This window comes from Leptidea sinapis, chromosome 2 (genome assembly GCF_905404315.1).
Source record: "Leptidea sinapis chromosome 2, ilLepSina1.1, whole genome shotgun sequence".
Lineage (NCBI taxonomy): Eukaryota > Metazoa > Arthropoda > Insecta > Lepidoptera > Pieridae > Leptidea > Leptidea sinapis.
Genome location: NC_066266.1, coordinates 10,310,648 through 10,332,874, shown reverse-complemented (window position 1 = coordinate 10,332,874; position 22,227 = coordinate 10,310,648). Strand labels below are relative to the sequence as shown.

At 33.6% G+C, this 22,227-nt stretch overlaps 1 protein-coding gene and 1 non-coding gene across 2 annotated transcripts in view; both read right to left on the bottom strand.

Moving 5' to 3' along the window:
- The window catches only part of LOC126971620 (uncharacterized), a 318,228-nt gene that overhangs the window by 13,987 nt on the left and 282,014 nt on the right, over positions 1-22,227 (bottom strand). The window lies entirely within an intron of this gene.
- Positions 16,832-16,972, bottom strand: LOC126978226 (U4 spliceosomal RNA). Its single transcript, XR_007732553.1, has one exon. It is a non-coding gene; the product is annotated as a U4 spliceosomal RNA (small nuclear RNA).

Here is a 22,227-nt window from a genome sequence, read left to right as displayed (position 1 = left end):
GAGAGTCAAAGTCTTTGAAAGTAAAGAGAGGCTTTTAATGATATGTCCGATAATGCAATAAATGAATACCCCAACTTTAAACTATGTAAGAAGACAGATTACAGTTTCAATAATTTTAAAAGTCTATTGAAAAGAAATCAGAAACTATGACGTTTTTATCACATATTAAGATTATATTATAACCATATCTTCAGAAGGATAACTTAGACAGAAAGTTCGTAAATCACATTGAACATTTCACACTAACCCAGTTTAAGGTGATGTATTTGAAACCGTATCCTTATCAAATCATATCGGCAATAAACAGAGCATAAATAACCGTTTAGATAAGAAAGCAGGCGTAGCCGCGGAGAGTATGATAAAATAGCACGACATACAGCCGATTTATAATGAACACCCTATTACCATTTCGATTGTATCGCAATGTCGTCAATATAAAACACGTTAACATCATGGTTATGGTATTTAAATCATACCATGATGAAGTTAATAGGAGCTCCAGGGAAGGAATAGCCGTACCCAACATTTTCCATACCACACTTAGTTTAAAAGGGTAAAGGATAACTTTTTCAGTTTAGGCCCGGTTGAGAAATCAATAAGAAGTGATATTACGAAATGGTGTTACTATAAAAGTAATTTGTTTTTCCAAAATTTCCATTTAATACCCTAAAATTATATTATTGAACATCGTTTATTCATTTCTAATAGTTCTTATTTCTATCTTATCATCTTTTAGTGTTGCCTTATTATTATCTTGAAAAGTAGTATCAATATGGCAAATCTTCGACAAAGTAACAATAAATATCGTAATCAGAACGGCAGATTCAATTAACCCAAAGAACTTAGCTACCGTCGATCGCTCTTGTTATACAACGGTATAGCAGATATCAATCTACAGTGTGTAGTATTGCATTTACACGAATTGCGCGCCAGAGATTATCAGTTACACGTTTGCCAATCAAATTAACATTTATCAGTAGCCCACCGTTAATTTGATCGCAAACAGCTAATAGTTAAACAGGTCATATCTGTTAACAAAGTCGAAATTTTGAAGATAAGGCGAGATCATTTTAATTTTTGGGAAGTTTCTTAATCGGAGCTGTGATTTGTTTTCTATGTAATTGAAATTGTACATTTAAAACTGTAGAATTTGTTTCAATAGTGCGTCTATTGAATTGAATACTAGATTTCTACAACGTGCAGACAGATATGTAGGAAATAAAAAACGATTTCGTACTAACTGGCCACCGAATAGTTTAGGCTAGATTTTACTAATCCCAGCAGGAAGATTCGAATTGTTTTGCTGCCTAGCTTTTGACTTCCACTTTTGGCTCACCACAGTTGCTACAGCAGTAGTTTACGGTCTTTTCAATTCTAATGATAGTCTTTTTAATTTTTTATAATAAGAATTTTGAAGAAGAAAATAGAAAGTTACGTAGGACTATTAAATAAAGAATAAACATACACAGGCCCATAATAAAGACATCTATTACACAATATCTAAATGACAATAGACTATGTTAAATACAGGAAATAATGAATGCATCCACCCACGTATGTTATGTGAATAATGGTTACTGCAGTAAATTATGCCGTTAAATTAACTAAGAATCTTTAATGGTGAAAGTTTGTATAAATATTATGACGAATAAATATTTGCCTTTTCACAAAAGTTATAATCGTGAGAATAAAATTTAATATTGAAAGAAGATAAAGTTAGGTTTCAAATAATTAGTTAAGAGATTGATATAAAATACATTTAGATATATCACATACATTTATTTAAAACACATACACCATACACTGCAAAATGTAACAATCTTACTTTAAAAAAATTATATTTTCGATATTTAGGCATCCGCACAATTTGGCTACCTTATTGAGGTATAAATAATTAATCGTGACTATACAAAACATTGAAGGCATGAAGGAAACTAAAGTGTTTCCGCATATAACAAATATCTTACAAGTGTTTGTAATACTACAAGGCATAAAGATTATAAAACAAAGGCCATTCATTCTTGACATACAAGCATCGCTTTTCATTGTTTATTAAATGTCCTTTGAATAATTCAACCCATTGAATCAAAGAAACATAAAAGCCAGGCGCGAAGTAAACTAAAAACCTAATATGGTTTCTAATAAGATATGTATCTATAGGAATGCTAAAGGCACCGCTGCCTATGCTTACACCTATGCAACAAGACAGAAGATTACTAGTGATTCACAATATATGGTATCTTTTGCTAATCAAATTTGGAAACGGCGCTGTTTGGTCAAAAAGTTTTGGAATTGAATTTATTTGAATTCACAAGTATTTTATAGGAATTTCTAAATATTAAATTATGTCTAACAGATCTTATTTTTAAGGCATACGTGGTCAATGCATTGGTCGAAACGTCTTCAAAAAGTAATTCCACAGAATAATGATTCTTTTGTTATCTTGCGCGGAGCATTCCTTCACATTACGGAACTCTTCGACCTCTTTCAAGCCGTGTCCATTTATTGTAACAAGGTTTTATTGGTGTTTGATTGTGATCGTGATAATATCGTCAACTATTTCATCGGCCTATTGTGTAGATCCAATTCGGTCGTTTCTTTTTTACGAAACATTACAGTTGCGTAAGTAACAAGAGCGACCTTGATAGAAGCGTTTAATGATGACTTTGGAGTTACTATAATTTAAACATTATCTCTTCCTCTAATAACATTTGCTTCAAGGTTTTGTATGCAACTGGTATTAGAGACCTCTGCTTATTTGTATTATTATATTTCTCTGCGCTTATATTGATTTATATTACAACATTCCAGCTTCGAATTTTTCTACTTAATTCTATTATAACGTCACATGTTCAAATACTATGTAAAAACCGAACCTTGGCAAACGCCCTAGCTAAATAATGCTTGAATTGTGCTAGATTCATTTTGAAAGCTAACAATTGATTCTTAATCAGAGTCTCGTTTATCTCATCAAATCTAAGACGCGAGCTTATTTATCGCTAAAGCTGTGTCGTGACTCGTGGTTCCGCCATTATCAATCTAAATTATAAACTCTTATCACGGTCCGTAAGCAATTAGGCATTAATAAATCTGTCAGCCCCGGTAACGAAATTCAATTGTGAACACGTGCCACAGTTACCAGCCTGTCATTATTCTTCTCATAATTTGCCAGGCCAACGAAACACGATCAAAAACAATAGTTCGTGATAACAATTTCGTAATGCCTTTGTTTTGGCCGTATACTCTGAGGGCATCCAAAATTATAGGCCTGGCCGTGTAATTTCATTCGAGCTGTTACTTTGTATTGTTTGAAACGTGTAATTTCAAAATATGTTTAATGGACTGAGGTTGTTTAGGTATTTCATTTGCACGTGTGGATAGATTTCAGCAACAAGCTGTGTGTAACAATCTTTGTGCGTATACGTTTTTTGGTGTAAATTTCTTGTATGTTCTTAACCAAAAACAACTTGCTGCAGGTTTGTATTTTGCACTACAGTTGATTAAGAACATTCTTGTAACTATTGTTTACGTATGTGAAGTTATTCACCACCCTGCTTTCTTCGATCTTTTCTCCTTATTCAAAAGTTTTAATTTAGTGTGTTTATATACTTATGATAACTTATGGCTCCACGTTTATATTAAATGGAACTATTTCATACTTAGCTAAATTATCGGTGGTAAATTGTAAATAATCTTCTAAACTTGTGAACCAATGATTCCAAAATTATATTTCTTCTATCCCAAAATATATATAACTCATATTCTCAGCATCAAAAAATTAATAATAAATATAAAATAGTTAAAAAAGTCAATTATTACAGAAGCCCTTTTCGTGTATTCAAGAAAGTCGATAATATTTTAGAAGTAACTTAAATAACAATCGCTGGCTTTGTAACAATATTGGTTGTATAATAGCGTACAATAAGAGCAATGATTTGCGATCAATTCATATAATCTATGGGATCGGTGTAAACTGTTACTTTAGTGAAAGTAATACTTCAATCATTAAGGCATTTAGTTTTATTATTGATTAAATATCCATTGTGCTACTAAGATTTGCCTTCTTGGATAGCATTTAGTACAATTATTAAAAGCTCCTCAGTATTTTTATCACCTATTCTATTCTTAATATTATACAAACATATTAGAATGAAATATAAATATTGTAGACATTAAATTATGTCTGTTTCTGAAAGCTGTCTTTTAGAAAAGTCTAGAAATATCTTTAGGGTCCTAAAATTCATTTATTGGTTTCGAACAATACTGCATTGTTTTGCTCTACGTTTAGTCATTAATTATCTTAAAATCATAATTTAAAAAATATTATAAATACGACTCCAATCAGAACGGGAAGGACCTGTTCTGATTGGAGTCGCATGGTCTCTATATTCAGTCAGATTGCAAGGTAAAGTAAATCTATGCGGCTATAAGAAAATAGTAAAATTCGAAAATTAAAGTCCTCCTTTAGCCCATTTATCGCGGTCCTGTGCCAGCTCCGACCAGCACTTATTATAGGCATCCAGATCAAACGCCATCGCTTTTGGGGTCAGCCTCGGCATCTTTGCCCGTCCTAAGGCACCCAATGCGTAACGAGCTGTGCCCATCGGTCTGTGTGCATCCGACATATATGCGCAGCCTAGTTCTTCTTTAGCCTGGCGGTTATTTCTACCACGACAGTAATGCCAATTCTGGAGCACAGTTTCGTATTTCTAATGCGATTGGTTAGCTTGACTCTCAGAATACTGCTCTCTATAGCTCGCTGATAAAGTTTGGACATCTGAGTTTCTGTAAGTGACCATGTCTTTTTTATGACAATAAGGAACGAAACGATCAGGACGTTTAGCTGATGGTAATTGAGACTTTCTCCCATTATAATGCAGCGCCGCTACAGATTATTAAAAAACCCAAAAATTCTGAGCGGCACTACAACTGCGCTCGACACTTTGAGACATAAGATGTCATGTCTAATTTGCAAGGAATTTCACTGGTTACGGCACCCTTCAGACCGACACACAGTAATGTTTTCACATTATGGATTCGCAGGCTGCACATGTCGACATGCAGTAAATATCACGACTAATTAATATATTACTAGCTCTTCCTACTAACTACGTCAGCGTGGACTCAAATCTATCTCGAAATGTTATTATGAGATAAAACGCAATACATATATATTTTTGTCCACAAGTATTTAACTTGAGCTTACTCAAACACAAGCATACGAACGCTTTAACTAACTTAATTAGTAAGATAGCATACAGTTATATTATTTACCCGCAAAACCTCCCACGACGTTACAATGTACCGTAAAGTGTTAAGTTAAGGCTTTAAGTGCATCAAAGTCGTGACATTTGACTTAACAAGCAGAACTAACGACGATGATATTGTTGCAATTTCGTAACATGGGTTTAAATTTCATAATTTGGTAAATTCTACTGATAAGGTCACTTTTTTAGACACATTTGTAGCTGTAGTTAAAATTAAATAAAACTAGCTGTTACGCACCTTCATCCACTTCGGCATAACATTGAAACTTCGATAGCCGATCGTCAGCCGTATAGCTACAGGTATACTGCTATAAGTATTTCAGTGACGCGAACTTACGAGATTGCAGCCATCCAAAAACTGTGTAATTATATATATTTATATAATTTTATTTGCATGCGCAAGTCATGAGCATGTCGGTGACGCGAACCTATATGATTTTCCCCTACCAAAAAGTGCCCGACGCAGCTAATGAAGTTATCGAAGCATCAAAAAACAAAGAAACAACTGTGTGTTTCGTACGTATCCACAATACTGTCAGTTTTTGTACCAAATATGGTTAAAATAATGTTCTGTATGAACCTGCAGATGCATTTCGCGATAAGATTGCCTTAACTTGCTGCTTAGGCTTGCAAATGTTTAAAGATTATCGTGTAAAGTACTGCCTCACTCAGGGGAAACATTATAAAATCCCGTAGTATGACAACAACGCCGCAATATCTGGCCTAACAATAACAGCAGATGTTGTATTGCCTTGTAAAAGACGAGACAAGAGCCTACAACTGGTACGTCTATCTTTTTATTACAAACAATTTCAATATTAAAATTATAACAGTGTTGTCTATTCCTAAAGATTTCTAACATTGGTCTGATTGTAATAAGCCGCCCATTAAACGCATTCACCCGCGCAATTCACCGCTCGGCAAATTGAATTTTTTGCTCAGCCACCATCGGATCGAAATTACATTGTGCACAGATTTTCTGACAAAGAATTCGTGATTGGGCAACAATCGGAGAGCTTTTCCTGGTTCTATACGTGCTCAAGGTTACGGTGAATAGAGGATATTAATTGGTTCTCCGATAGAGTCACGACTTCGGAAATATTATTTACTGTTCAAATTTACTGAGCTTTACGTAAGAATATAACGTTATGAACAGTGGAAATCGACCCGTCAGTGTCAATTATCATATTTATATTGATTTCCTATTTTTGTCATTCTTCACATCAAGTAAAGAAACTAAGCGAATATTCTAAAAAGCGAAAAATTTTTTTGCTAAAAATTTTATATACTGTGCATTTTGAAAGTTCCATGTTCCAGTTTATTTAAGGCTGTTTTCAATAACGTATCTTTAGTTACGGATTATTTGCTATCAACGTTTAATGACAAGATATTATCTATCCATAGTTATGTCCAATATAGGTTGGATGTTAGACGATAGATTATTGAAATGTGAGTAAGCGTAAAAGGATAGATTTGTCTACTTCTAGTAAGTTAAACTAGGAGATAGGTTATTGAAAACGGCCGTTAGAGAACGCTTATCGACACTTTGTAAAATGAACAAATTATTAATATTATTGCATTATGGAGTGATGACACAAAAACATCTTTTGTTTGATGTCGTTTTTAAAAGATTTAGAGTACAGAGATGTATTTTCCACGCTTGAAGAAATATATGGACCCTTACATTTGAAAAACTATGCTTCATAACTGTTTTAGAGTTACAAAATAAAATTAAAGCTAACCGCAGTAGTATCGTACAAACAGCGTGCTAATAAGAGAATAATTACTACTAATATAAATATGAATTTCACATCACTCCAACGGTTAGCTCAGTGGAAGAGCGCTCGCACGGAACGCCAGAGGTCGCGGGTTGTTTATAAATTTGATTCAGACAAATTGTTTTAAACTTGATAGAATCCATAAGTGGAATTTAAGTATTCTGGAAAAAAAATCCTTCAAGTTTCTCTTTTCTGAAGTTACTGTTCAAACTTATTTGAATCTATTGACCAAATTTCGACAATGGTTGGTTTTGCGATGGTGTCCATTGCATTGTCATCATGTATGATGATCATGTTGCTCGATCAGCAAAACAAAAAAAAACGGAACGTATATTAAATTTTTGCATCACACTTTACCAGGTTAACACATGCTTTACTCCAGAAAAATTTTGGTAAATCATGACTTTCATATCGTTAGTAGAACAGGATGTTTATATACCGAACACTGGCATTGAATAGCACATTGAATTCGCTGAAGATCAAAAGTCAACACAAAGTAGAGTTCACCGTACACGGCTTCCTGGAAAATTATCTTATTCTGCCGCGACGGACGTGGTTTATCTCCACTCCATTGATACATACTTTTGTTTATAAACAATATGAGACCTTGAAACGGTATATTGAACTTCTAAAGTCGGTTGCAGCCAAGACATAACATTAACAATACGATTTATATGTTCTTTCATTAACGCGAGTGTTACACATTTAAATAAAACACTTTTAAGACCCCCTGAAAACGAGATCTGGAAAGGTCTTGAAACGTCGGGTTAACTAAAATAAAAATGTAACTTTAACGCAAAAATCTAATGGAAAAAACAGTTACAATTACACGCATTTTAATACTTTAAAAGTGTTTTATTTAAATTTAAATTAATATAATTTAAGAGCGACAAGGCGAATGTTTCGTAGAAACTGTTAGAAAAATCTTGACTATATAAGTTTTTTGTTATTGTGTACCAAAAAGAACAATATTTTGCACGCATGCTGGGCTCTACTGTGGACAGACCGCCACGAGTCAATATCACAATATAAACCGTTATTACACTCCAAATTAAAATACATTAATAGAGACATTAATAATACATAAATCCTCGCGGGTTCATCTGGGTACAGTGACGTAAAATTCATATTTATATTAGTAGTAATTATTCTTATATTAGCACGCTGTTTGTACGATACTACTGCGGTTAGCTTTAATTTTATTTTGTAACTCTAAAACAGTTATGAAGCATAATTTTTCAAATGTAAGGGTCCATATATTTCTTCAAGCGTGGAAAATACATCTCTGGACTCTAAATCTTTTAAAAACGACGTCAAACAAAAGATGTTTTTGTGTCATCACTCCATAATGCAATAATATTAATAATTTGTTCATTTTACAAAGTGTCGATAAGCGTTCTCTAACGGCCGTTTTCAATAACCTATCTCCTAGTTTAACTTACTAGAAGTAGACAAATCTATCCTTTTACGCTTACTTACAGTCACCAATTTTTTCAGAAGTATCTTTTAATAGTGTTTTGATTTTCGTGGTATTTATATACATTTCTTGCAGCTCTTTGGGAAGTACGTTAATGTATTCTAGTATTAGGTAATTGACAGTTCTCTTTCCATATTAACTACACTTGATGTTTGTCTACAAAATTTCATTTCTATTATTATTCTACCACATTCCATTGACCATTCTTATATACTACTTTTAAACTCAACCAAGTGCGTATCGGCCTGTGTATTATAGAATTATATTTTATTTCTAGTTTAAGTAACTATTTATTAGGTATATGTTTATTGAAAGGATTCGTTACAATCGAGTTTACAATGCTGCATGTGCATCATTACGCTAAAATAATCGTGTAAGGTATTATAAATAAAATCTTCCGAACTTTATTAATATATTTTATGGATTTCATGAAATTTTATTGAATCGAATAAGTTTCGATTCAAAATAAAATTGACAATTCTAGTAAAAGTATTCCTTGACAATTCTAGTAAAAGTATTATGATTGCATTTTAACGGTCTCGAAAATGGTACAGGCTAAATTGGAGGGTTTCTACAAATTTCATTAACATTTGCAGATATTTATATAGATTTATCGAAAGTTATCACCACACTGTGTGCAAGCGCACATTCATCATTGTCAAGTCTATTCCCGTAACCAGAGTATACAGGGGATGGAGCTATGACCCATGCAGCCATGTAGGAAAATTTTATGGCAACGAAGTGGCTATGAACTTTTGTCTGTGGTTTGGTGGATTTCATCCAATGCTTTTCTCTACAAAAAATATGATAATTTGAGATAGCAGCTATAGGAATACATAGCTGTAATTTGATTATAATTAAGGTCAGACACTAGCCCATAGCAAGAAAGTGTAACGCGTTTAATTTTTACTTCAGTCAATTACCGACAGCGCGTGCTAATCACTATTTGGTAAGACGAGATAATTGGCATTGTTCGTATAAGTTTAATTGTGAGTGCCTTAATTAAGGAAAGACTGTGTCTGACGCGGTATGATACATTGTGGTCGTTACAAGCGGTTTTACTTTACTGATTGTGTCATTAATTACGCACGTTATAAATAATCCTCGTAAAGACAAACAATAAGGAATATTATGATTTCTGTCTGACTAAGGCACTAAATTGTTACTCTTTGTGGTTTAGGCTGCCAGCGAGCATTTCGTATGTTACCCATGAACAAGCAAATACGGAGCTCACCTAATGTTGAACGATATTATTTTGTATACAAAAAATGGTGCCTCGTTGTTTGTATGAGTTTATTTAATACATTTATCACTATCTTTTTTGTACCTTTCTTCTGTCTTTCTTGACAGTTGTTTCAAGTATCTAAAAAGAAAGAAGTGATAAAATAAATATCGTTTCTGCTTTCAGGATTCGCAAACAGTTTCAAAAGTAAAATAAAACCAAAAACACCTAAGTTTCAAGGTCTGGCCCGTGCATGCTTGCAGAGTCATCGGCCGACGCCGACAGAATTAGCCGAATCTCGTCCGAGAATAGCCGCAGATGGCTTTCAGCAAACTAGGCATTGTGTGTCAATGGCGGAATAAATCAAAGCTCAGGCGGTGCTGCGCTAAGTCGTTTATCATTTCGTTGATCTGTTGACCCCGTTTCCACTTTCCATGCTCGGAGACGACGACAGTTGTTCGTCTAAGCTGAGCCTGACACACTGACATTTTATTTACGACTCGCAGCGATTATCTGACGAACGCAGGTAGAGATACACGTTGTTCATGTCTTCGATGTTATCTTACAACTGTTGAATGGAATTTGTGTTCACCGATTTTTTTTATGACAAAGAATGACAAACGAGCGTACTGGTCATCTGGTGTTGAGTGATCACCATCGCCCAAATTCTCTAACATCGCCAGAGGAGCGTTGCCGGCCTTTAAGGACGCGCTTATTTTGAAGGTACCCATGTCGTATAACCCCGGAAACACCGCACAAGGAAGCTCATTCCATAGCTTTGTGGTATGCGGTACAAAGTTTCTTGAAAACTGCACTGTGGAGGAACGCCACACATCCAGATAGTGACGATGATTTAAATTGGTAGCGTGTCGTGCGAAGGTGGAATAAGGCGGCAGGAATCAGGTGAAAAAGCCCTTCGGAACTTCGGTAGAAGATACACAATGAAGCGACGTCTAGATCTTGCAGGAACTTGCCATATTAATAATAACGGTTACGCCTTCATTTAGAGAAAAGTAAAAGACCATATCTCCCTAAATGTTCTCAAATATAAACATTGTGTAATATTGCACATTTAATTTTGTAAATCAACAGACTAAAACTAGAATGACGTAATTTGCTCTACACATAATATGGATCTTTTTAGAAACAATCTCTAATTTCTGTAAGCCATTGTTTTAGCACAGATTTTCTTTTAGATACGTTACTTCCACAGATTTGAGAAGACACTGAGCTCTTAATTCGAGGTCTATTCATACACAACGAAAAAATAAGAACTTACTAAAAGAATACACAAAAATCACTTTGCAATGATGTAAAATTTCTAATGGTTTCTGAGAACCCTAATGGTAAATCTAGTTACAGAAACAACTGCTGATCAATATACTGATTGCAGGATAAATGAGAGAATTACTATATATGTATTAATAATATTTTCTCATTCACACATGAATAAACATAATCGGACTACCGTTATTAGTTGGCACCACAAAAGGAAACATTGCGGACCCAAGTATCGCAAGGGTTGCCACTTCTTGTTAAAATACAAATATGAATAAAAATAAACATTATACTTTTTAAACTATTTGCTATGATTTTTAAAGTGATAACCCTCACTTCTAGGATTAATACAAAAATAAAATTTGAAAAAACACAAAATTTTATGAACGATGCGGGACTCGTTTGTTTCAAATTTTATTTGTGTATTATATTTTTTACCGCCGTTCTGTCAACACGAATAAGTCTACAATGTTTCCGTAACATAATCGACAATAGGTCGATAGTGTTTGATTTTGTAAAAAAAAATTCAAATTTAAAGCAGCCATTTTAGTTTAATGAAAAATTGATCATGGATGATGATTTTGTCTTGCCTAATATTCAGATGGAGTACATCAAATATGGTTCTGAAGGTTATGCAAACATACTTTACCGCTAAAATACATTCCGGAAGTATTAATTTCACACACGTATGAAATATTTTTTTAGATTACTTCACTGCATCATGTACAAATAATATATGTTAACATTAAACTCGACCGTTTAAAGTTCGGTTACATTCGGTTTTTAGTTATGTACACAGTGTCAATACTCGAAACAAACATAAACTCGCAATTCCATCTACTGGGCTCCGTAAAATTGCTAAATCTTTTAAAGTGGATTTTGTTGTATTTTATAATAAACTCCCAAATGAAATTAAAATGTTACCTATTAAAAAAATTAAATGTATCGTAAAAAATACATTAACATCTAAGGCCTATTATAGCGTGAAAGATTATTTGAATGATAAAGATAGATGGAATTAATGTTCAAAATTTTGTTAATGAATATTGTTATACTCATTTGAATGCTATTGTAACTTTTGTACTTCATCCTGACTTGCACTAAATAACTTATAAAGTTTTACAGTGAATAAAGATTTTTTGACTTTGACTTTGACTTAGTGGTTTTAACAAAATAAATAATTTAGTGGTCTTCTTCCATCAACATAAGTTCTATTCCCACTCTTATGTATTCGTAACAGAAAAAAAATCTTTGAAGGTTAAAAAAAAAATTGCAAATTAAGGTTATCAACCCTATTTGCGGTCATGATCTTGTATGTTCTCGATAATCTTGGATTATGGTATCGGAACTTATCAGTTTACTGTTAATACATTGCGGTTGCCTGCAATAAATCTATTAACCGATAAAAACATTTTACAAATGCGACGTATGTAAGTTTCGATGTCAGGGCCACTTTAACACAAATAATATATGCCAGATGCCAGACAAGGCAAAAGTGCTTCGTGTAATTCAATCTCAATGACAATTTTAGCTATTATGTGTTCTGTTTTTCTAAACAGTAGGTTTCTAGGTACCATGAGAGATCATGGAAGTTGTGTCTGAAGACAAGCTGAAAGAAATCGTGGATCCCACTTTAAAACTATTTCAGAACATATTAAAAATCCAATTGAAGACAAAACGTAGCCTGCCCTTTTTGCGATGAAAGAAAAAATAACACAGAAGAAGGACAGAATACCAAGGCACCAGAAAAAGCAATACTTGATAATTTGATGAAAATAGAAGTTATCCGGGTCTGTAAACCATATGGCCCAGTGCTTTCCTGCCCACTGAGCAAGAAGATTCTAATAAGTGCTAACATTCATATGAATAATATGGATTACCCAAATAAAACTGAAAACAGTTGAAAAAAAATCAGTTTAAAACTAAAACAACTCTCAGGTTGCGGCTTCATCTGAATTCTTCAGTTGAACAAAGCATACAAGATTATATGAACGATACGTCACTCGAACGGTTAGCTCAGTTGGAATAGCACTCGCATGGGATGCGAGAGGTTTATAAAATTATGTTTTCTAATTGTATTTGTGTATTAATCCTAGAAGTTAGGGTTATCACTTTAAAAACATAACAAATTGTTTAGTACTTGAATATACACATCTTAAAAACTAAAAACAATTCTCCATTTTTATGAAACTCGACCGCGGCAGTAGAATTAACTTGTTCACCGCAATGATAATTACCGCACTTGTAACATACATTCCCTCTGCACTTATTATCAATTCCTGTTTGCTCGCGTCGTGACTTACGTATGTTTCTCGACAACGATTGAAAACCCGACCGTGTTCGAAAACGTCAGCTCAATTAGACTTATTATGAGAATGCATATAACGCGACCACATTATCTCTAGACCGCGCTGGAACGTGAAGTTCTCTCCCTTTCTCCTTTCACCCCCTCTCTTTTTATGAAAATAAGGGACGAGACGAGCAGGACGTTAAGCTGATTGTAATTGATACGCCCTACCCATTATAATGCAATGCCGCTCAGGATTCTCGAAAAACCCAAAAATTCTAAACGGCAGTACAATTGCTCTCATCACCTTGAGACATAAGATGTAAAGTCTCATTTGCCCAGTAATTTCACCAGTTACAGCGACCTTCAGACCGAAACACAGTAATGTTTACACAATACTGCTTCACGGCAGAAATAGGCGCCGTTGTGGTACCCATAATCTAGCCGGCACCCAGTGCAAAGGAGCCTCCCACTCCCACGCCAATTTATGAAAAACAGGGTTGGCAATTTGGAGCAAAAGGGAATCGTATAATCGTTTAATAAACAAAATTCATGTCGTCATATTTGATTTACAGTCATTAGCTACCGTTAGCACAGCCTACAAAAGCAAAGTGTGTCCGCGTCACAAATCCGTCACAGCATATATTTTGTTTCCCACAGCCTCTAATAGCACACAGCACTGCGCTGTCGTCTGTACTGTGTCAGACATTAGGGTTGACACCAATGATCGCAGCAATTTTATAAGTTTGACTAACCGGTTCGGTTAACCTTAAAATAATTATACCAACATTTAAAATATTTACTGTTAATTATGAAAAATGTAGAAGTTCAATCATTATAATAATTATCATTTCGTTTTTTGAACTAATATCACAGCAAAATTGTCACAAAAATGTATCTCAAATATATCATAGAATCATTGATACACAAATAAAATATGAAATAAAAAATATTAAGATTAAATCGGTTCTGTCGTTTAGCAGTCCATCGCCGACAAACAATGCGACAAGAAATTTTAATTTAAAAAGATAATAGTTTTGATAGTCCTATAGTTAATTATATTTATATTTAACCTCTAAAAGTCTAAACGATCTCTTTGTTGACCGTTTATCAGTCTGTCAAGACCACGTGGAGGAATCAAGATTAAATTAACTTCAACTAGTTAAGTTTGCGTGTTCACTTAATCAATATCAATCACGCTAATCGAACGGCCATTTATGACCAATATTTAAAGATCCCGCGTGTTAAATAAAAATCATAGCCTATAAGGTACTTCCCCCTGACCTAGAATCTCGAAATTTAGCGCAAGGATTCACTAATAACCAGTAAAGGAGAATCCGAATATAGATTTTTTTATGTTATATCGTTTCACTAAATAAAGAATACGAAATTACCGTTAGTTTAAGTTTTTGAAAATGTTCTGTTTTTTCCCACTACTTGTCACATTGACAGTTTTAAGGCTTTGCGTGCAGGCTACAATATTAAAGTCAGTGATTTTTTTGTGTTGTGTCGACGGCATAGCTGACATGAGCCGGAGAATTCAGTTTACGTGAAAAAGCAATTGTGGAGATTTATAAAACTACGATGTAAGTGAAACAAAACAACATATCAATAAAACAGCATAATAACCGAAAGAAAAAAAATTGATGCTTTACTTCTTTATAGAAAATTAATTGGTCAGGGGCGTGGGGTTCGAAACTACTATCCCTCTCGGCAACCAGAGCTAAAATCTAGCGCCTTAGACCGCGCGGCCAAACTGACTTGAAGGCAGTAGTTGAAATTGATGATACAACTTCACCCCTACTACAAGCGACATGCGATTGATGGTCGATAAAATTTGAGGCGATGTAATAAACTTTATAATAGTACTAGCTGACCCGACAGACGTTGTTCTGAATATAATAAATAAAATAATGTTTTTTAAGAATTGAAACATCACTATCACCATGGAACCATCACCGAAGTAAATAAAGTTGTCGCACGTAGCAGTAATCGTCACTCACCAAGATGAACTCTTTGTCTAAAGTATCGATCGACATAGAAGATGTATTCTAATGGTCGATAAATTTAATTTGTGGCAAAACTTAAGATTATCAATCTACATAAAAATAATCTGATAGATAGTTAACAACCGTATTTAATCTACCAACTATAAGCTAAAATTAAGTTTATTCTGTACCTCCTGGGAGAGATAGAAAGATGTGTAGATTCTAATTAGTTATGTATTTTAAACTATTCTTTCAATTTGATTTCTGAACGAAGGAAGAACAAAATTTTAATATATATATTTTTTCCGAGAATTTTCATATTTATTCACCTTTTAAACCTTCCCTGGCCTTCCACAAATAATTCAAGACCAAAATTAGCCAAATCCGTCCAGCCGTTCTCGAGTTTTAGCGAGACTAACGAACAGCAATTCATTTTTATATATATAGATTTTAGCAATTTGTATTAATGTTACAGATTATAAAGTACGCCTACATGACAGAGAGCACATACTACGCTATTTTAGACTACGACTGGCAACCCTACTACAAAAATAGTTTACTAAACTTTTCTATCAGATTTCTATTTTATTAATACGAAGCATTTCTTAACCTTCGCAAGCCAAACACGTCATATTTTATATAAGTTCCATAAATAATGTTTCGTGACCCAGGTATTTAAACTTAAGAGCACTATAAGGTTTCTATGCACAGAGAATAGTAATATATAATACTGAAATCGATTGAAAATTTTTCGCTGTCGTTTATATAGAATAACTGTAAAACTGGAAATTAATAATTGAAAAGAAAATGTTATAATAACGGACAGGGTGTTCAGAAACCATAAAAAAGACAAATCTGTACTAGAACCGCAAAAAAAAACGTTACAATGTTACGCACATCAAATAAAAATGCCGTAGCCAATAAAACTTCATTAAGCTCATCCAGGTAATTTCGAAATTAGTTACCTGTAATCACATTGCAAAAAACCTGGGAATTTTAACAATAATTATTGTCGGATTGTATGAATTGTGAATCGTGTAGCATGTTGAAAACTCTGTCTATTGTCTAATTCCAACGGTAACATTGATTAGATAAAATCTTGAAAGCGATGTTAGGAATGCCTTAACAAACAAGGAAATTCGTTCTAATAGTTTCATTGGTAAAATTACTAACGAAGTTCACTCTTTACTTATACAGTTAAAAATATAGAATAAAGTATTAATAAATGGATTGTCAATTTCTATTTACGTAAATTTAAATCTGTTTTCAGTTTATAATACAATTTGATGTTTAAATATGAACTTATTGTACATCATGCTCTAGTATGATCAGTGTATGTTTAAATTAAATGATTTTCTAAGTATATAGTAATTAGTAAATAGCATGAGACTCTATAGAACGTATTCCTAAAATCCGAAATAAATGCTTAGCACTAAAGCACATCAAAATCCCATTGCCTTAAAACTGTGCTGAATTTATAGTCTAATAGTTTACCTAATTGAAAGTGTGTCTCAATAAATTTTGTAAGTTATTAGACCTTTACGGCCTTTTCAAAAATTGCCATCGCGGACGGTATTTCACGTCCACGCGGCGGGGTATTGGTAAAGTTTTCAACTAGCAATAATCGCACCTCGGATAAACCTCATTGGTTACGATATTGCCTCTGCGCAAAGTTAAATTTACGAGTCGAACTGTACGCATCCCACTCTACGCGGAAAAACTTTGATAGCGCGGTTGAAGCTACTGCTAACGCCATCTTCACGCTCCGCTTCGTACTAAAATAGTGACGACAATATGCAGGGTGTCGACGAAAGTATCGTATTGTGTGTATTCACAGCAGGATTATTACTTTACACAAACGCATCGTTACAAATTTTCTTCTCGTAATTAATGTTCTGATATTATATATTAGGGTATGAATTATTTAAGTAGGATACAATAAATTATAAATATATACATATCTCTGCCAATTAAAACATTAAACTATCGAACGACGGACGAAAAGCTGTTATTAATAATAATACAGTTACCAACAAAGTACAAGATGATCAAACTATATAAGGAGGACCGCGCAAGGCCATGAATGGAACAATTGACTATATGAGATGATTGCAGCAACTCTGCGCTTAGATTGGAGCAAACATAATATTGAAGAAGTTCACAAGCCAAACTCTGTTCAATATATATAAAAACCTAAAATATATTTTACAGTAAAAATAAAAGAGACGTCCTGTGTAGTCTTTTCCATCATTTATTACACTTAAGAGAAGATTACTTTTTTATGAAGAAGAAACAGCATTATTACTGCAAGACAGCAAACATTCATTCACGAACAACGCAAAATATGAATATAACTTTTCAAGAATCGACTTCGGAACCAAATTTGGCCATGGCAATAGTTTTAAACATTTAATCAGTCAAAAATTTTTTTCGGATGCCAAAGGCCTATCAGACGCAAATCTGACAAGACCATTCACACAATTTTGTGAAAAATTGTAACTAGTTTCGACAGAGGTTTAAAATATTGTACATTAATACAAACAACTTTTGTCCAATCTCCAAATTCCTAAGAGCTACTACAAAATTCAATGAAACAAATTCCATAACGTGCATATTAATCGAAACCTTGTTTCACCCCAACAGCTTCTGTTTACGACGTGTCCTGTTCCAGACATGCATTGTGCAATGAACACGTGCACTAGAGAACAGCTGCGTTTAAACAAATAATCAATATATTATAACCTGTTACTGATACAATTTTAGTAAAACTACTGGAATCTAACCGGATTAAGTAAAATATAAAGGGTCAACATAATTATTAAGATAATTTAATGTTGTTTTTTTTTGCTCGCAAATGTTATAAAGGAAACTAATAGATTTGGTAATTTTAAAATAACAGTGCATTTAAAAAATGTGCTTCATCATCTGATGAAGCACATATTTTTTTTTTCAAAATTTTGTAAATGTAACTCACTCATATCTATGAGTGAGTTACATTTACAAAATTTTAATCTCAGTAAAAGTTATGCTCATGAACATAATTATATCAACGTAGAACTGATTCCAGTAATATATGATACAAATATTGCAATGAAACAAACAAGGAAGCAGATAATACGCCAAAATAGCATAAAGTTATATCGACAGTCAATAAAAAGGTGGCATTTTGTTTATAGGCGTGCTTTTAATGTTCGTAGACGTTCTTGAAGAAACAAACAAGAGTGATACTGTGCGGTGGTTTTAATTCCTAAACATAGAGATAATACAGCAAATGCAAAGTAAAAATTTTCGAACATTGAAATTAAAGCAATGTAAGCAGGAATTTTGATTGGCCCCTAACAAAGTTGTGCGTCATAACTACAACTTACCAACAATATGAAACTTAGTTGCAATCATAAATTTAAAGCAGCAGTAGGTACCTGAAACAATAAACATAAATTTATTAGCCACCGAATCGAACACTAAAAGCTTTCTCAATGAGGCATTGTACCATAGGTTCAAGTACCTCCACAAATGTTCTACCGTACGTGCACTTTACGTTCCATGGTTGATTTAGCACTGTTCAAACATCTCTCTTTATTTAGAGAAAAGTAATGTATTACTAGCAATTTGTTAGCATACTTGTACGTGTTCAATTGTCCAACCCAGGTGGAAGGAATGCGTAGACCAAACAATACTCCTAAACAAGTTGAAAATATAAAATAATTCAAATATTTCAACAATAGCTTTGTTAGTGTTTTATGAATGATGTTTTATTATGTTCTTTGATTGTTTAACGTTTATTAAGTGAATATTGAATATTTAACCAAGCGGAGATGATATTGGCATCCATATATTTATTTCTTTCTTTTTTTCAAAATGCTTGTCAATCTTCTCTAACAAGTAGTTGAAACAGAAGTTGCTCAATTAAATTAGCTCCTTGTGAGCTCAACACAATATTAAAATGCGAGTTCAATTAAATACTGTTTAATTTTGGTAGAAAAGATAGCGCATATTGAAAAATTCTGCTATTGTGCAAATAGAATTTGTAATATTTCACAAGAAATAAGATAATAGATATAATTTGAAGAAAAATCTCGAAAAAAAAAACGTTTACGTGATTAGATTTTTGGGATATTTAGATGAGTACCATTTATTGATACTTCTGAAGGGAATAAGCGTAACAGAATATATTTATGGATAGTAAAATAGGGTTAAAATTTCATATGACCATTTTAAAATTACTACACTCCTATTGATTTTCATCTGTTTTTTTGTTTAAGGAAAAGGAGGACTAAGGAGGTTACGAGAGTCTCCTATTCTCTCTTGCAAAACCACAGGAATCCAGGAGCGTTACCGTGTACCTTTTAGAAAGTTGTACGCGCTTTTTCGAAAGTACGGGGATCTGGGCCCTCTCCAGTATTCTTCAGGAAGCCCAAGCGAGGTCGCTTGAAGAGGAATTTACTGTCAGATTCCATACTCGAGGTGAAATGATTGTATATCCTTAAAATTTATAATATATTTATGGTCCTATTAATATCTCTTGCTAAGAGTTCTCCAGTCTCATGCAACGATATTCGTTCATTTTAACGCATTATTCAAAAGCTGTAATTTGGAGTTAGTACAGTTTTGTAAGTCAATTATTATTTCCTTTCAAATACGTTTCAAGGTTTGCTCTTATGTTGCATTAGTCATATTCATGATTTTGCAACATTTTATTACGGATGTGTGCTATTAGATCAAAATTATATACATTATTTTATTAAATTTAATGGTACCAATTATAATTTTCAATTAAGTAAACCTCTCTATTACAATTTTACATCTTTACCTGTGAGAGGATTCGTTGCACATGACGCCACAGCGGCGAATTTTTCAGAAGAAGCAAAATTTTGCCTATGCGACTATTAAGCAGAGTTTTCGTTCAGTTATGTTTTGACTGCACTTTGAATACAACGCCACGCAATGACAAAGTGTTCCGTGAATAACTGTCCAAATATTTCAGGTAAGTGCCCCTTTAAATTAACAAAATTGTGAAACTCACTTGTCAAGTGCTAAAACAAAACATTCTTGCCTCGTGTTTGCGTCCAAGCCTCCTGCCACGAATTAAGGTGTATATATGAATGAATGTTCTAATGTTATCTGTATCTGTTAGTCTATACGTCTATACGTCGCTCGGATATTTTTGACGAACTTTTAATAGGTTATTGGGAGTCTAGTTTTTTATTTTACGTCAATATATGTCTCACAGTGACGAGCGCAATTGACACTGCATTGTAATGGGCAGAGCCTATAATTTACCATCAGGTAACGTACGCTCTACATCTTGGCACCTTTTCTTCAAAAAAACCAATTCAATCAAATATTTTAAATTATTGGTCGAGATTCTTTGCTATATGACCGTTTATCGGATAACTTCTACATTAACAATCGCATTCTTAATTAGCGAGCCGAGTTATCGGAAACTCAACTTCATGTTTTTAAAATTAAAGTAATTAAATGTATTTATAGTTATGTATTTTTATAATCGCCTTTAAAATGCTCGCATAATACCCTTATTTATTTACAATGTGTGTGGATTGATTCATCTAATTTTGGTACTCAATAGCTCTTGTGTTTATTTAATTTTTGTTTTATTTAATATTTATTATTTTATTTTAACTCGCATTCTTCTCCATTAAACTAAACCTTTACCGAAGTGGTGGCAAGTGTAATTTTCTTATCCTAAATGAATAATGTGATTTGATGACATTATTTCAAACTAAATTAATCCAATGTTTTGCAAAACTCCTTTTTTAGTAAATATTTTGCGGATAACTCTCTATTTGAAGGTATCTATCTATCTGGCTATCAGCTTACATTATTAATACCTCTAGATAGACCGTGACAGCTGTAAAAACGTCAAAAAAACTGAGGTTAACCTCTATTATGAGCAACGCACGCACACTAGCACAAAATGTAATACAAATCGCGAGTAACATGTAGTTTTCTAGCCACGCACACTAAATTAATAAAACTGGCCTGTTTGTATCGGTTGTCTAACAGCAGAATGCCGACGAAAATTCATAAGTAAATTATGTTTCGATCAACAGTTCTCCATGAAGAAATTCGCCGAGGACATTCAGCGATAGCTCTTTTACGTTGTTCTAAGGTAAGGCTTACAAATATCACAACAATAGCACAATAGTCCGGCTTCTGTATTGAGCCAGATTACGATTATCATTTCCCAAGTCTGGCCGTTGACCCCGTCTAAAAGTAAAATTACGCTCAATCAACCGCCGCCCACATTTACTAATGTATTTACGATTCTGGCGAAGGCTCGTATAGTGGGTGCCCACGTGCGCTCACGAAATACAATACTATGAATCAAATCAATGAATCGAATCAGAATAATATTACCATTAAGAGATATTGATGCACGAAAGCCAAAATAGACAAGATCAGTGTAGAGAACAGCGAATACCACTTCTTTTCATTAATTAATAATTAAAAATGGTTCTGTCGTAAACCTTACTGCTCCACATATTGATTGGATGACCGGACAGCCTGGGAGTAGATTATTTTATAGCAATAACAATGTCAATAAAGAATGCTGGAAGAGTTTCTTGCGCCGTTTCTCCTCTCACAGAGCGCCATTTTTTTCCGAAGTAGTGGTAGTGTTTGATGTAACAACAAAGAGAAATGCCTTTTATATAAATCCACAATACAGAGTAGCTATTCTTTAAGATATGTTGTAATGACTGACCAATACGCGTTCAGGACCCTACGCCAGCTCACTTCAGATGGTTGACGGAATTATTTACATTGTGTAGGTATTATGTTTGTATACGTTTGGTGTCTTTCGGCCACAAAGAGAGGATAGGAAAGTAGATTGACTGCACAAATTTCTACAGGGATAAGTATTGGAAAAGGTAGACCTAGCGTATATTCCAAGTTTACATGCGGTATGTA